Source organism: Aptenodytes patagonicus, chromosome 1 (assembly GCF_965638725.1).
Source record: "Aptenodytes patagonicus chromosome 1, bAptPat1.pri.cur, whole genome shotgun sequence".
In the NCBI taxonomy this organism is placed as follows: Eukaryota; Metazoa; Chordata; class Aves; order Sphenisciformes; family Spheniscidae; genus Aptenodytes; species Aptenodytes patagonicus.
Window position 1 is genome coordinate 33,310,220 of NC_134949.1, and position 16,388 is coordinate 33,326,607.

General features: G+C 45.4%; 1 protein-coding gene across 2 annotated transcripts in view; it reads right to left on the minus strand.

Moving 5' to 3' along the window:
- PRICKLE1 (prickle planar cell polarity protein 1) overlaps positions 1–15,769 on the minus strand; it is a 66,687-nt gene extending 50,918 nt beyond the window's left edge. The window contains exon 1 of one of the 2 annotated variants that reach the window (XM_076331468.1): positions 15,567–15,769. The gene's annotated coding sequence lies outside the window, so the exon portion shown is untranslated. Of the gene's footprint in view, positions 1–14,395; positions 14,444–15,566 lie in introns of those variants that run through there. The other variant, XM_076331477.1, reaches the window with a different exon arrangement.
- Between the last annotated feature and the right edge of the window lie 619 nt (positions 15,770–16,388).

A 16,388-nucleotide genomic window follows, 5' to 3' on the forward strand; every position in this document is an offset into this window, starting at 1 on the left:
ATGATTGCACAGTAAAACTACCACCAGGGCCGAGCAATGCTTCACTCAAAGAAAGCTGTCACTTAAGAGTCCTCCCATTTTCTAGAAGCGCACAGGAGTTGACCATTTTTACTTTTCAGTTGGGGGTGGTGGTGGTTTGTTTTTACTTACTTATCCTGTGCTGCTGGCTAATAAGTACTTCCCAGACTGCGCTCATTTGTACATATTCCACATCATTAAGTCTGTGATTCAGAAATGTACTTTTGAGAGTCTCTCATTACAAGTTGAGTTTCAATCCATTTTAACACCTTATAAGATGCTCAGCACCACAGGTCTAACTCCCTGTCACCCAATGGCCAAGCTACATACTAGGTAATGTACATTTCATAGTAGCTCTCGCTTTCACATCCCTATATTGTGCTTTTGCCCAGTCAAGAGACAACTAGCAACGTTCTCTGTTCAAACCCAGAACAGGATGACAGTAGCAATAAAAGAAACCTTACAGGAGGCCCAGGAATTGCTTCTTTTTTTCCCCAATATGAGAGAGTGGAACAGCATGTTCCCATGAGCAGCTTATTCCTATAACAAACCGATAAGCAGGTGTGAACAACATTAGATAGGGACTACTAGAGATATACAATTAAAAACTGACATTTTTGTGCAATTACAGCTTCTTAGGACAGAGGAGACAGTAGCATCACATTGAAATAGCTGTATTTAGAGTCTGCATATAAATTGAATACATCAGCAACAAACAACTGGGAGGAAAGGACATGGAAAAAAAAAAAAGGCAGAAGGAAGACAGAAGGATTCCTTGAGGAGGTTAAACTGCTGCCACACACAAATACCGTGTTAAACACTGACCAAGGGTTTGTGTGCCATGTGGGAGAATGTTAATTGTTTACAGGTACTCAGGGCTGGAGGACTTGGATGAATACCAGGAAGCAGCGTTGAGAAAGTCCATTGTACAATTAAGGGAGAGGAATAGCTGAAGGAGGCACTTTCATTTAAGCCCATCCTGCTAGTTCCTAACCTAATTATTTACCACTGAGGGTTTCCTTTCCCAAGATTGAATTCAAGGAACAAAAAAACACCCCTGAAAGAATGTTTTCTTTCTCTTGTGGGAAGAGGGGTACACAAGGAGACAGGTCTTGTTTGGTGTAGCACTAACCAGTATTTGTAGAAGATAAAAAAATGCCTTCTGGTCTATTTGAGAATGGCTTCAATGCCTGCCACTCAGGTGATTCATTATTAGCACCTCTGTCTCACAGCCCCATCATAAAGTCTATAAAGCTAGTAACACTTTTCACATTAGCAGGATAATGCTTACAAGGATCTAGCTAAAAACTCTCAAACCATATGCCTAGAATTCCAAGAAAACAACTGTTTTATTTTTAAACAGTATTTTGGTCAAGTTGGCCAGATGCTTGAGTTCTGCAGTGCCGGCAATTCCTCCCCATTTCTTTTCTGCAGAAGATTTTCTGCATACTTAATATTTTGCCCAGGTGTAACTCTTCTGCAGTTAGACCAGTTTAATCCAGGTGGAGGAGTTCACGATGCACACAGCTCAGAGTTCAGCACTTGACAGCTTTGATCCACAAATCTTCTGGCCGCAGGCTGCACAGGCTGTCACCCTTTTTCTTGTTTGCCAGGTGAATCACATCCCTCCCATATTTGATAGTCACCCTGCATCCACGGAAAGAGACAGACACTGTTGTTGGATGGCGCAGCCCACCTGAGGTCTCAGTGACCTCCTGAGGTGCCCCTTCTCCTTCCAAGGCCATTAGAGGGAACCTGTGGCAGCCGCAGCCTGCATCCCAAGCAGGATTACTTCACAAACCTGAATTTAGCACCTGCCCATCCTTCCTTCAAAAGGAGGACCAACAGTTACTGACCCCAAACCGCCTCCTCATGATTATCTAATGTTAACAGTATTTGCACAGGAACACATGAATGCTTAACCCAACAAAACCCATTTCTCCTGCGGTCTCAGGCAGGCCTATCTTACTCCCGTACCTGCAGGACAGGGTCACTTCAGCGCAAAAGCTCCCCAGGAATGAGGGCGATAAGGAAGTGTTCCTCCGGCTATTCAGCAGAGCCTATTTCTTCCTCCCTCCACTGTCTCCTGGGCCTGGTTAAACTAGTTTGGGCAGCTTACCAGGGGCCTGGAGAGAGACATCAAAGTGCTTGCTTTTCTTCTGTTGTCTCCTGTGTTTGTGGAACAGCTGTTATCAGGCTCCTGTCTCCATCCACGCATTCTGACAGCCAGCAAACCACTTACACCCTCACAGAGCTGCCACCACCACCACCACAGGCAGCACACGTCCTCATCCTGCCAGAGGGTCTTCTGGGGAATGAAAGCCTGGTGAGGAAAAGCTTGCTCTCCAGACATGGAGCACCACAGCCCGCCAGACTCCTGTCGTACCCTTCCGATCAGCCGGGGCAATCTGAGGCTGAAGGCTTCATTTCACTTCATGTTCTCCAGCTCTACTCACAAAGTCAGCTCCACCTGCTCCCAACAGAAAAAATGAAGCAAGATGTCACCCCACGAGATGTACATCTAAACATATATTTGAGCATATGGGCTGAGACCTTCAAGTTTGTTCCCTTTTCCTTTGGGTTTCAGTACAACTTTGGACAGCGAGATGCAGCAAGCAGAGGAATGGAAAAAATATCAAGTCCTCTGTTTTTTGCATTGGCAGATTGCCATCTGTCCTTCAAATCCATTTATTTCACGCATTTCAAGTAGAATTATAATAATTTGGGGGGGGGGGGGAAGCACACTTTTTAGTTTGCTCTCAGTGTCACAGCGAACCAGCCTTTTAAACAAGTCCTAAACTTCAGTCTTGAAACAGTCAGGCGGAAGCGCTTCGAGTGCCACAAAGTACACCGAAAAAAGCGCGAGCGATCTCCTTTCCTCGCATCCAGCATTGTTCACAACATCTCCTCCGACAAAACCGTAGGAGCAGCTTTCCACAGCGCCTGGCGAGACTGATCCAGGCTCTTGCGGCGCTTCGGCAGCTCCCGGCAGAGCCGCGGCCTGGGCCCCGCCGGCGGCGGGAGCCGGGCTCACCGCCAGCGTACGGGCGCCATCTAGCGGGGGCGGGGCGGGGCCTCCGCGCGCGGCTCCCGCCACAGCCGCCTGTTTCTGCCTCCGGTGCCCCGAGCGGTGAGGCGGAGCGAGCCGCCCCTCCCGCCCGGAGCGGTACCGCAGGTAGCGTACCGCCCCCGTTTCCTCCCAGGCTGAGGTGACCGGGAAAACGAGCTCTCTATCAGTCATCGACCTTTCGTTCAGCTATAAATTAAGCCGCCATCACGAGTCACACCAACTCCGTGGCTGCAACTCCACCGCTCCTCCCCCAGGTGAGAAGGTAAGAGCACATGGCATTCTTCCACCGGGACCGTGAGGCCCCCACTGGAAATTAATAGCGGCCAGAGCCCTAACGCCACAGGCTATGAGCTTTGCATAGCCCACCAGTCAACCGGTACATCTTCTGCCATCTTGGAGTCTGTACATGGTGTTTGCCTGACCAGACCTGGCTGCTACCCTCCCCATTGCAACACCCTGCCTCTCAGCCCTTCCCCGGAGTCACCAGCTGCGAGAGAGCCCAGGCAGGCACTATCACACTAGTCTGGTTTTCTTTGCAAAACCAGAAGCGTAGTTAGAGCTCAAGCCCCATATTTCAGTATTTAAGTGAAAGTGTCCAGGACTGTCATTAATTCTGCGTATTTTTCATCTACACAGTTTCAAGGTGACTATTCTCTAGCATTTCTCCTGCAGACAGCCAGCACAGCACTGACTTGAGATCCACCTTCTCAGGCAGGTATGCTCTGCCCTCCATGCTGGTAATGCACCTTCCAGTGCTGGCCCAACAACTACAGAAACGCTTCAGTTTTGGAGATGTGGATCTCAGGCTTTCTTACAGAAGTGTGCTTGGTGTGCATCTATCGTGTTACAGGTGCAGCATGTACACACAGGCTCACGTGCCTTCTGAGATCTTTTTCTTAAGGGCCAAATTCATCACTGTACCAAGCTGTATGCATACCTTGGTCAGAAACTTAGAGGTAATTGTTCTGCAGTGTGTCCTCCTGATACTTATTTTTTTTCCATAAAGTATCACAGAACAAACTAATTTGTAGGTGAGGGCTGGAACTGTTCCACAGGAAAGAAAACAGAGGCTACCAGAATGCTGTTAGACATCAACGTTACAAAATTGTCTTTAAATAGTAATTTTGGAAGGATGTCAAGAAATATATCTTTTCTATGCACCCTTCCACAGTATACCAATTTTTAAATCATTTTTACCTTCCTTAAACAGGACATAAAGTCAGATAAAAACTTAGAGCCTGCTGGCATTATTTAAAATGTTGCTTTACTTGCCCCCCATACACACTTTTGTCCTCAACACATGCGTATTCTTAAAGAGTTTTAAACACTTTTTACAGTGTCCACCATGACACGGACCTGTAACTGAATAGAAGGTTTACTCAAGAGTAATCTGTTCACACTCCTGATCCCATACATTTTTGCTTACTGCCACAGAAGACATGGGTGCCCACCAGAGGCCTCTTGTCAGAAAGCATTTGTGTGAGAAAAAGCTAGCTTTTAAAGATGCCTGGAATAGGTACAGTGACGTATTCAGTAGTCATTGTTTTTAGGATACCTACATACAAATCAAGATTGCAAGCAAATGACTCTGAAATTATTTACTAGAAGGACTGCTTCCTAAAATCTACCTTGGGTTTATTGCTACTTCCAAAACAGATTTGTGTCTTGCAGCAGCGTTGTACCATCAGCTCTGAATTTTGTGGTGACAGCTCCTCAAAACTATCTATAAACAAGTTCACGCTCTGGATCTCCAAATACATCTCCATTTTCTGAGGTCAAGTCTTAGGTCACCAGTTTCACAACAGGCAGAAAGTTACTTAAGTCTTTTGTCACCAACCTTATTACACGATACTGTCTTTGACTAGTTGTCAACCACTACAACTAATAAAGAGCCAGAAGCACGCTCTTCTATTCCCATATCTTTTTTAATGGATGCTGCTTCGTCCATGAAACTGGTAAGGTGCTTCATATTGCTTGGCAAAGATTTCAGTCTTTCTTCAAGCTTGCTGTATATACCGATTTGCATTAGAGACTAATTTTCCCAGAGATTCTCATGCTCTAGCCACAGCACCCTTTTGCTTCTCTTGTACCCAAAGATGACTTTTGCACACCAAACTACCAAAAGTAGTTTCTCTTCCGGACATGCATTGCAACCTCCACAATAATAACTATCAGAAGAGCTTAAAAATGCTCCAAAAATGGTATGACAGAATGAGTCTCAAAGCCATCGGATTAAAAATGAGTAAAACCAGGAAGACCGCCTGCATGTCTCTGCATTTGGAAGGCTGTCAGTTCCCTACTCCACAAGGACTGCTCAACCAGAACAAAGCCGAGAAGCATCCAGCTTCCAGCTGAGAAGAGCTTATTTGATTGACAAGCATATGTATCCCTATCATACACCCTTCTCTGCCCCCACCAGTCCTCACATCAGCTATAGGCAAGCACTACCGCACACGATCACAGCAGTTCACAGCAGGAGCGAACACCACACCTTGGTTTAGTCTCCATCATGCTACCTCACTGTTGGACAACTAGACTTCAAAAAAGCCACAATCAATTCACTATGATAAATCAACTATCTAAAACACTTGATTTTTCCCATGGTAAGTAATGCAAAACGTAGCAGGGACAAGGGAGAACTCGATACTGGAATTAACAGCTGTAGTCAAGCGGTCAGAAGCTGGTTGTGCATCACCTCTGTGGCTGGAAAGCCACACTAAAGATGGAGGTCTGCAACACTACAACCCTGTGCAGCACAGCAAGCTTCTGTGGCATCTTCTGTCCCTGATACTTCACTGATACATAAGGCCACCACATACTAGCTAAGCAACCCCTTGACCTTTTTGGGGGGTGGGGGATTAAAGTTGAAGGGGAAAGCTCAAGGACTGAACAGCACAAGAGGCTAAACACCACAGGGTTTTCACTCTCATCATAATCAAGTTAGAGATAAAATTTAAGTGATATACTAAGCCTACCACATTCTTCAATTTTAAAGAGACTCCCTTGTGGACACCTGCGATTTGATACTCAAGCAGAAAACAAAAATTCAAATAAGCCAATAGATCTACTCCAAGTTAGAATACATTACAAGAGTCACCTATTTCATGTTATTTTTTAAAACTATAAAAAGAGGCAGTCAAAGCTATGGCAGTTAGGTAGGGAATGCTGTATTAATTTCAAAAACTAAATAGTGGTAAAGTTGGAGTCTGTTGCACTCGTTAATGAATAAGGTGACTGTTTTCAAAGATACCCACACATGTACAGATCATAGCTAGCATGAACAGTTTTTACAGCACTACTGTATAATCTCATTCAGTTAGTTGACTACTGATGGTAATTAAGGACCATAATCCATTGCCAAAAAATAAACAAATATGAGCAACCACCAAAACTTAGGCAATGGCAGAAATTGTGTGTGGATATTCCAGGTTTATTGCCAAGTACTTAGCTGTTCAGAGAAAATTTGAAGTTAAAATAAGTTCTTGAGTATATACAAAACATAAGAATGGAGCAGAACACTTTACAAGCACAGGAAAAACAACAATAACCGAGAAAGTTTTGTTTATGTAGAATTAGTTATCTTGAACCTGGATAATGAGGAACAAGATTCACAGATTAGAACTACTAAAGCAATAGAAAACCACAAAGTTTAAACTGTATGTATAGAGCCAATCCAGCCTTCTTTACATTGGGGCTTGCACAGGAATACAGCTACACCCCAGACTTTTTGTAGGATCTGACCCTAAAGTACTTTACCATGCATATTGCTTATTAACTACCAAAATTGATGTAGTAGTACTGGGGTATTAAATCACAGAAATGTGCATCATGATTAGGGGTACTAGCTGTAACATATCATATATGAAAATGAAACATTATGTACGAAGAGAAACAAGCATAGCAACTGATATCAACAAACTAAAGTCACAGTGGCACACCGAACAATTTTAGGTTAACCAGACTCACTTAAAAATAGAAACCAGAGGCTGGGCTCTTCTCTCACCCCATTTTACATGTCTTTACTTCCATTGATTTCAAGTGGAGTTCTTCACAATTTATGCCATTGTGAGAGGAGAATCAAGCCTTGTGTGTTTGAAAGGAAACAGCAGACATGTTTCCCACCAGAGTGCAGGGGGAGATTTTAAAAAAACACAAGTATATGAACTGTGAAACCAATAGAGTACACAAGTGAAGGCAGGCAAAGAGGCTCTAGCTGGGGGTGGTGGTGGGGAACTTGCAGCTTATCCAGGTTTGGGGTTTGTTTTTTTTTTTTGAAGACTTAGGATTGGTATTAAGTCAGAAGCCCAGTCATTAAACTGGCTTTAAAATAAAATTTTAGAAATAAATATTGCATTTTCTTTCCGACAGGCATCATTGATTTATATTTTCCTACAGTTATTCCATAAAATGAGCAGGCCATTTTCTTTGCGAAGGACACAGACTTCCCATTCCCAGAAACTGGGAAGTGGGGGGACAGGTCTGAACTATTTGCATCACTAGAAATGGTGCCTTAACCATCACTCACACCCAAGCTCAAATAGATGATCTTCCAAAACCCTTCAGGATCATCTGGACAACTAATATTACAGTAGTTAGAAAAAGCAACACTTGTGACTGGAACTCAAATCAGACAAAGTACTAGTGGTTTATAGGTGACAAAACCACTTCATGGTTTGGACCTATGGCACAACAGAAGCTACAGCTTTATGGTCTATTTTTTTGGGTAGCAGCACATGGTTTGGAAACTCCTCTTTCACCACCCCAGTGAGCAACTCTGTGCACTAACACAATCCTTGTACCGGTCTGTGCTGATTTGGGAAGCTCACTTAAAAACAAAAAGCAAGAAAACCCCCAAGCCCCCAAACATTTTCAAACCATCTCCATATCCCCGCTCAAGCTGTGCCAGCACAACTAAGCAACAGTGCAAGGGAAATAGCTTGAGTATTTTACAGAGGGAATACAGACTTATTTCATTGTTTTATCAGGTTTATATACCATAGTAATGCAAGATTGAAGTCATTCATACTCATTCAGAGTCCAACACTAACAGAATATTACTGTAACTGCCTGTTTGGAAATGCTTTTCCCCCACCCTCACTCGTGTGCACAACCAGTGTCGCAGCTCACATACCGGTTTAAGTCTCCCCCTGCACTCCAAGAGGAAGATGTGCCGGCAGTTTCCTTTTAAAAACAAGTCTAGATTCTCTTCTCACAATTGCATTACATATTGGCTGATTTCATACGTGACAAAGCAGGAAGAAGGTAAATGCACAGAATTGCACAAAGGAGGATGACTTCTACCTGCAGAAAAAATGTTGCATAATTCAAGATATACCTGCTGATTTTCATGAGACCTGTTCTTTCAAAGCATTAGTCTCCTTCCAGAAGCCATGGGAAGGTAGGAGGAGACCCAAGAACACATATGCCCTTGAATATCCAACTCTGAGTTTTTCAGAGTTAGTATTTAGATGTTGAACACTGACTTACACATCAAAGTAAAAAAAAAAAAGCCTTAAATGAACAGGACCCTGGTTATCACCTCAGTTCCTAAAATAAGGCCACCAAGTATACCTTTGTGCTACTATACCACAGTCAGAGGGTCCTCATTGTATCAGTACCTCTTTACAGCATCAGCTCCAGGCTAATAAGACATCAACTAATAGGTCAAAAAGGTTTATAAACAGCTACGGTACAATATGAGACAGACAGGGAGACATTAAAAACTAACCTACCAAAACTACAGCCTAAAAGGTGGCAGATTCAGAATTAGACAATAGAGCTCTGCATGTCAGGGAAGATTTTGCAAAGAAATATGAAAAACAATAAATCTGCAGCAATGAAACAGATGCCTGCTTGTCACTGTGGTCACTTCAGTTCAATCAAATACCTGCATTGCTCAAGTTCAATATATTACCAGCTACTCTAAAACCGTAAGAGCTGCTCTTGCATGAAATCAAGAGTTTTATATAAATGGAAAATCATATATTGATAAAAAAATGGGCTATTAGCCTGGACCACTAACTACAGCTTCACACCACCTGAAATCCCCTGCAAAGATTGTCCAAACAGATTGTCTGTATGAGAGGTCAGGGGGTAAAGCTTGATGTTTACTGGATTCACAAACAGCTAAATCAACCATTCAGCTCACTAACCAGCAGCATCCTTCACCGCGAGCGCTTCCACAGCTTTTTGGCAGCTCATACTTGAACACAACAGCAATACGTAGGGCTTCCTCTTAGCCTGCGGATGCTCTCTCCAGCCTCACCCTAGTACACAGCTCCCTTCCCCAGAGCCTCCTAAGGGGAGGCCAATGCCCCACAAAAGGGGACCCGCACTCTGGGATCTGGCTGCGGAGAAGAGCTGCCGTAACACAACTGCTTGGTTTTTCACGCAGCTCACATTTCTCCTAAATAGTAGTGGTACCTCCTAGTAGATACCTGCTGAAATCCAAACCTACACTGAGCTGCTAAGAGGACAGAACAAAGCTGCATCCTGGGTAACAACATCCTTACCAGGCTGGAAGTTACGTACTTCAGGACCTCAGTACAGATGAGAGCCTGGTCTGGTTTCTACATGTTTGGCAGTATGCAAGATATTTGTTGGCTATTGGCCTGCCAAGCTGTTTAGGCTTGTAAGTTCCTTTGCACTTGCTTTATTACTATTAATTGTTATATATAAACATATCCTCTGTGTATCTTACTCCCATATTCCATATGCACAGAATGAACTCATTTCAGTCCTAGGATGAATGGGAACTCAGTATTTATCACACAGATCCACCATGCTTTGCAAACAAGACTGGAAAAAACCTCTCACAATGAAGTTATCCATATGATCTTTCTGACGAGCAAAGCATGAGAAAACAGTTCAAAGCTCTCAGAAAGCCATATGTATACTTTTACAAAAGACATCTGCAATTCACCAGTGAGGTTCTAGACCTAGCATAATTCATTTAGCAGTCTGTATATATAGATACAAATACACTAGGTTCAGACATTTCTTCAATGCCTTCATAAAATTCATTTTAAAGTATATAAATATTCACACTTTGAGTAGTTATCTCAGCATGTGACGCTTTTATTTTTCTATGAAAATACCAATTCCTGCAAGGAGGCTGAAATAAAGTAAAAATATATTAGTCCTAAAGTATGCACACAAACACATGCAATTTCTTTACATAAACACTTTTGAACTTCTGGTATAGCGATTAACTATAACACTTGATTACAAAAAGAGATCTTTAAAAAACATGATGCACTAATTTTTAACATACTTGAAAACAAGTCAGCTTTTACTGGGGTTAGACCAGTTGATCCACACTTGAAAGTGCAAGGCGGCTTTCAATTTGTGCCATGGTTATTGGGCACTTGTGTTGCTACAGAAATGGGCCATGGGTGAGGGCAGTGTCCGACTAGCCCATGCGCTCAACGGGTTGAGCAAGAGTGGCTGGGTGCCTCGGCGGAGCCTCTGGCTGAGCTACCACTATCTCTGTCACAGGAGTACTTTGTTAACGAAGAGATTAGGGGAGGGTAAAACGGGTAAAGCTGAACAATTACAGCGCTTGTGTCAGAGGTGGTTTACATTGCTCCTATGAGGAGGATGGGAATACAGGAGAGGTGTGCTTTGAGGAGCAGTATAGCAGTATCTGTCTAGATACGTTTAAAGATTCAATTGCACAATTCTTAACATGCAAGTTTTTCACTTCAGTCTTTTTAAGACTGGTAAGAGAAGATGCAGCTTTCCTACAGAACAAGAGGATGCAAGAGTCCTACCACACAGCATGATCCGAAGACTACGTTGCTATATTCATAACTGCATCTATGTTCTTATTTTCTCTTTAAAACACTCAAGCACCTTCAGAAATGAAGATGTTTGGACAATAAAGACTCCTTTTAAGAAAATCTAAGGGACTAACATCACCCTGCTTAAAAAAAAAATCTGTAAGTTTTATTATAAGCATCATGATATTGACATGCAGATTTTTAATCATGCTGGTTGCAATTATACAAATCAGTGATCAAATCCACCAAGAAGTCAGTTTTCATATACACCACATTAACACAAACATTAGATATGGATTTGGCACATTGTCGTCAGAGAAGCCTAGTTCTAGAATCATGTAATATTAAGATTGGGGCTACTTGATGCAAGATTAGAAGGCAACAAGCTCAAAAAGGTGGTTATAAAAACATCACAGGAAACAAAATTTATTTTAAATAAAAGCAAAGCAATCATATTTCAATATTTGGATGGCAGCTGGAAATGCTTTTTTGGCATGCAGCTGCTCCACGAAGCCAATATTGTGTGTAACTGGAAACATTTCAAAAAACCAGAATTGTTACTGAAGTCAAAGACTGTAATTGCAAGCTGTGGGATCTCTGCTTAGATAAAAGAGGGGCAACTGGATAAAACTGTTATGGATACAAACCTACAAGCACGCTCCATAATACTCTCATCACTTTATTGCCAACTTGGTAGAACTAGAGAGAGCAAGGGAATTGGGAGGGCGGGGGGAAGAGAAGGAAAATGAAGGAGACACCTTGTGTCTCGACACACAAGGCAGAACAGCAAGAGCTATCAGGTGCTATAAATCAATGTTTCAAACACAAACCTTAGACAGGAGTACATGACTTTGGTACAGAACAACTGAAATAACACAGTTCCAGCTTTTGTTGATGTATAATCCACTGGAAATGAAAGGCCTGCCTGAGAGACTGCCTACCCCAGGTTTACTAGCTAGCAAAACACTCTGAGCTTGATAGGTTCAAAATGATCTTGAAAAGCAACTCACCAATCTTATGGTTACATTTAAGAACTTTTAAGGAGTTAGCCTTCCAGGCAGAGTGCCAAGAAAAGGTAAACTAGTAAAAAGCTGTCATTTACAGATATTTTAAAAATACGAAAAATGTTTGTATTGGCTCATACCTCTTGTATCTGAGCACTTCACTCATTTTGTACATTAAAAAAACTCCTTGCACAAGAACATGCTTGAGAAGTGTTGTCAGTCTCTGCTGAAAAGTCATTTGCTCATTTACTTTTGCCAAAAAAAAGTATAATGTATTTAGTGCACAATATAAACAAGCAAAATACGAAGAGGAAGAGTCATAGCAGACCACTTGTGAAATTTTCTTTAGTAACTGGAAATACCCTTTGACAATGAACCAGCAGCCAAAGAGCTGTTTCTGTAAAAAAAGCATCATTTTGGCAAATCTTGATCTGATAGTCTATGTGGGAATTTCTGCCAGAAATGCCACGACTTCAGTGTGCTATTACTTGCAAAACATGTTTCTTCCCATCATTCTTCAGCCATAAGGTGGGAGGGGGAAAGATGAGTGATAGCTGTGCTGTATCCTTCCAAGCTGGTTCTTCCCATCATACAACTCCTAATCCAAACAATTTAAGCACACAAGTAAAAGCTACTCATTTCTGTAAACATTTCCAGGAGCAGGACCTAAGCATGCACGGCTTACACCAAGCATATACTAATGACTAGAGCTAACCTCAAGTTTACCTCTGTTTAAACAGCATAAGCAGAAAACAGTGCTGGCCAAACTGAAGCTTAAGCCTTAACACAAGGGGGTAAACTGAATATTGATATAAGCCACTTGGTCATTACGCACCCATCTCATAATCAAGCATTCTTAATGTAATATTATATCATACAACAATTTTGCCAGAAACACAAATGATGCTTCGTAATTATAAAAAAAAAAGTAACATTTCAGAGCATGTTTTTATACCCCAACAGCAGGGATCTCTTTACTTTAGGATAAGGTAGTGGTAGAAAACAGAAACAAAACCCAGCTTGTTTGTTTGTTTTAAGCGGACTTCACCACTGCACATACAATTAACTCAGGAATGCACAAGACATAGCATCCAAGCAAATAGAGGCTTTAAATTTAAGTGCAACTCGCAGTCTGTTCTGTTAGAGGCTGTGTATGGCAGCCGTTGACAATATATTACGCAAGATCCATATTACAAAGGGAAAGGACTTTCAGGCTAGGATACAAAGGCTGCAGCACTAGAACGGGTCAAAGCAATCTGCAAAGACATAATATCAACCAAAGCCATTTAAATTACTCTGTAAAATGTAGACGTTCATTAGCATAGAAAAGTTTCACAGGAAAACAATGACAAAGTAAAAGCCATCTGATTTTCATATGCTAATTAACTGAATATGCCAAATGCATTTAATCTCTTCTTAAAACCATAGGGGGAGACACACCAAACTCTTGAAGTTCTGAAAAGCCAAGTCATTAGCATGCCAAGTCATTCTTCAGATCTCCTCCTTATATACAAATTTACATTCCCAACTTATTATATATGTAAGTAAAACCTGGCTCCCCCCTCCTGCCCCCTCCGTTCCTCCTTCTTTGGAAGACACTTGCTATCTCCTACTCCTGTGTTCTAAATGTCTTATTAAATGTTAGAAAGAACTCGTTTGCTAAGGGAAAAAAAAAAGCACAGAAGCCATTCTGCCAAAAGCCCGAGTTAAACGCCCCAGTCCCCCTAAGACATAGAACAAGCTAGCTGAAAATGAGATTAATAACATTCTTGCACATATGCATGAAAATCCACGCATAGTTTGTAGTTTTTCACTTTTAAGTTCAGATAACGTTTCTAGCCATTTCTTGCCTTTCCAAACAAGAAAAGGATTCTGATGTTTACGTAAGGTTCTTCTTGCTTAATAAATCTTAAATTGAAACAGATTTTTTTTTTTTTAAACAATTACCTTCTTCAGAGTTATCATACTGCAGGATATTAGGAAAAACCAGACTCTCCTGTTGCTTTTACCCACATCTGACTCCAATCTTAATAGTTTAGCTATTAACCCTGTAAGGTCCCCACACACACATCTTGCCCAGTTGATGTTAAAATTTTTATATGACTGATCTGGGCTTACTCATTACAAAACCTTTTGTTATACAGAAAGAGAGCAGCTCTGTGGACCTTGATTTACAGGACACAATTAACCATGTTGTTGGCAGAACTGCACCAGCCCGGCTCATCCGGGGCTCCGCGGTGAGAAATGAAAGAATCTGTCACTGCAGGCAGAGTAACTGCTCTCCGTCTCTCCTCTCCCCTTCCTTCCCTTTCCAAACCCACTCTGACCTGCTGACATTTTGGGATGAAAACCTGGCCACTGTGATATACCTGTGCTGTAGAGAGGTAATACAAATAATATTTCCTCCTAGAAATAATAATACTAACTAGAGCTAAAGGGGGAAAAACACATCCTGCTAGAAAATCTCAACAGTCACTCTGAGTTTGCCATGCAAAAACATGCAGTTTAAAGACCTCACTTACCAGCTAAGCAACGAAAACAGGGAACTTCACCAGCAGTAACGCTAGCCATTTATTTTTGCCACCTTTTAGGTTTTAGCATGTAGGGAATATGCATTGTTAACCTTTAAGTCCTCTGTATAAACATTTCTGGGAGAGCTTGTAAAATATCCCCCGCTGCGTTTCCTGGCTCCCCAGTTGATGGCATTTGGAAACACTGGTACTGGCGGGTGCTTTATTTTGCTTTCCTCGGCCACCCCCGCTGGGGTACAATGACAGATTCCTGTCCAAGGCCAGACCCGGCCGCCCCAGGCTCGGACCACAACGAAGGCGCCCTGGACTCAGCCCAGCCCGGACGGATGATAAATGGTGGCTGCTAGAGTTTGAAATCCCGCGGTGGGAATAAATATTCTGGGAGAAGGGACTCAGGGAGCGTCCACCGCCTTTCCAGAGCTCTCTTCCTTGAGGAAGGAAAAAATGAATACATACTTCGGCTAGGTCCGTGCTGCATCTCGGGCGCTGTCGGGGGGGGGGGGGGGGGGGGGGTTTACCCCCCAGTAACACAACGCGCTCGCAGCGGACAGCCCGAAAGACGCCGCCGGGATGGCAGACCGAGATCGCCCCCCGACCCCCGCCCCGGGTCCCCCGCTCGGGGCAGGAGGGCGCCCAGACGCGGACTTTCACTGAGGAAAAGGGAGAAGGCGGAGACTGTCTGCAAGAGGCCAGTTGTCACCCCACTGACAGGCAACAGCTGAGCTCCTGCATCTGGGCCCTCATTCAGACCGGCGGCCCCGGCCCGCCGCGCCTCCCGCTCCGCCGGGCGCACGGAGCCGGCGCCGTGCCGTCCCCTCCCCCGACAGCCGCCGCAGGGCTCGGCGGGACCCCCCGGTCTCCCGACCCCGCAGCGCCCGTCCAACAACTCCGTGCAGGACGGCGCTACTCCAGCGGCGCTGACGAGTGCCGGCTCTGGGTTCGGGCGGCTCCTTACAGGCACCTCCCGGCGATGCAAAACCCCGGGCGAGGCCCAGGACCCCCGCCGCAGAGCGGGATGCCGCGGAAGGGCTCCGCCGCCGCCGCCAGCGGCACGGTCCCGGCTGCGGACGGCGCCCCGCCAAACCCGCCGGGCGCCCCGCCGCGGCGCTGCGGGCTGCCACCCGCGCCCGCCGGCCCTCCCCCGCGGGGAGAAGCCACTTACCCTCCCCACGGCGACGTATTCCCGGGCGGCGAGCGGCGGCGGGGTCTGTCACATCGACGGCGGGGTCTGTCACATCGACGGCGGGGGAGGCGGGTACCCGGCTGTGCCCCGCGTAGTCAGCGCCGGCGGGAGACGCGCATCTCCGGCAGAGCCGCGGAGGGGACCGCCCGGCCGGAGCCTCCTCTGCCGCCGGCAGCCTCCGCCGCCCCGCCGCGAGTGACCGAGCCCCGCGCCCGCTCCCCGCCCTAATGGGGCTCCGCCGCCCCGCGCCCGGGACGGCGACATGCGCGTTCCGCCGCACCCATTGGCTGCCGCCCGCCGCGCCCACCAATCGCCGTCGGGCCGGGGCGACCGGCAGCTTGGAAAACCCGGCGGGGCGGGGCGGTGGCGGAGGGGCGGGGCGCGAGGGGCGGGGGTCCGGCGCGGCACCGCCCGGCGGCGGCGCGGGGAGGGGGGGCGCGCTGCCAGTCGAAGCTCAGGGTGGCACGGCAAAACCCCTTTTTTCCCCCAATTTGGGAAAGCCGGGGAGCAGGCGGAGGACGGGCAGGCTCCCTCCTCTCCGTTTCCCCCGGTCAGGCGGAGCTCTGAGGCCAATTGCTGCGCTCCTCGCCGCCGGCTTTCACCGAGGGAGCGGGAGAGGGAAAGTTAATTAAAAACTTTTCCCGCTGATCTGTGCAGAGGTGGGTGACGGAGCTCGCTCCGGCGGTGTTTGCAGCCCACGGTGTTGTGGGTGGGCTGCGCTTACCCACCGGTTGCACCCGGGGCACTGCTGGAGGGAATGGGGTGCGGGGCCCTCGCCCTCCCCGGCCCTCGCCCTCCTCG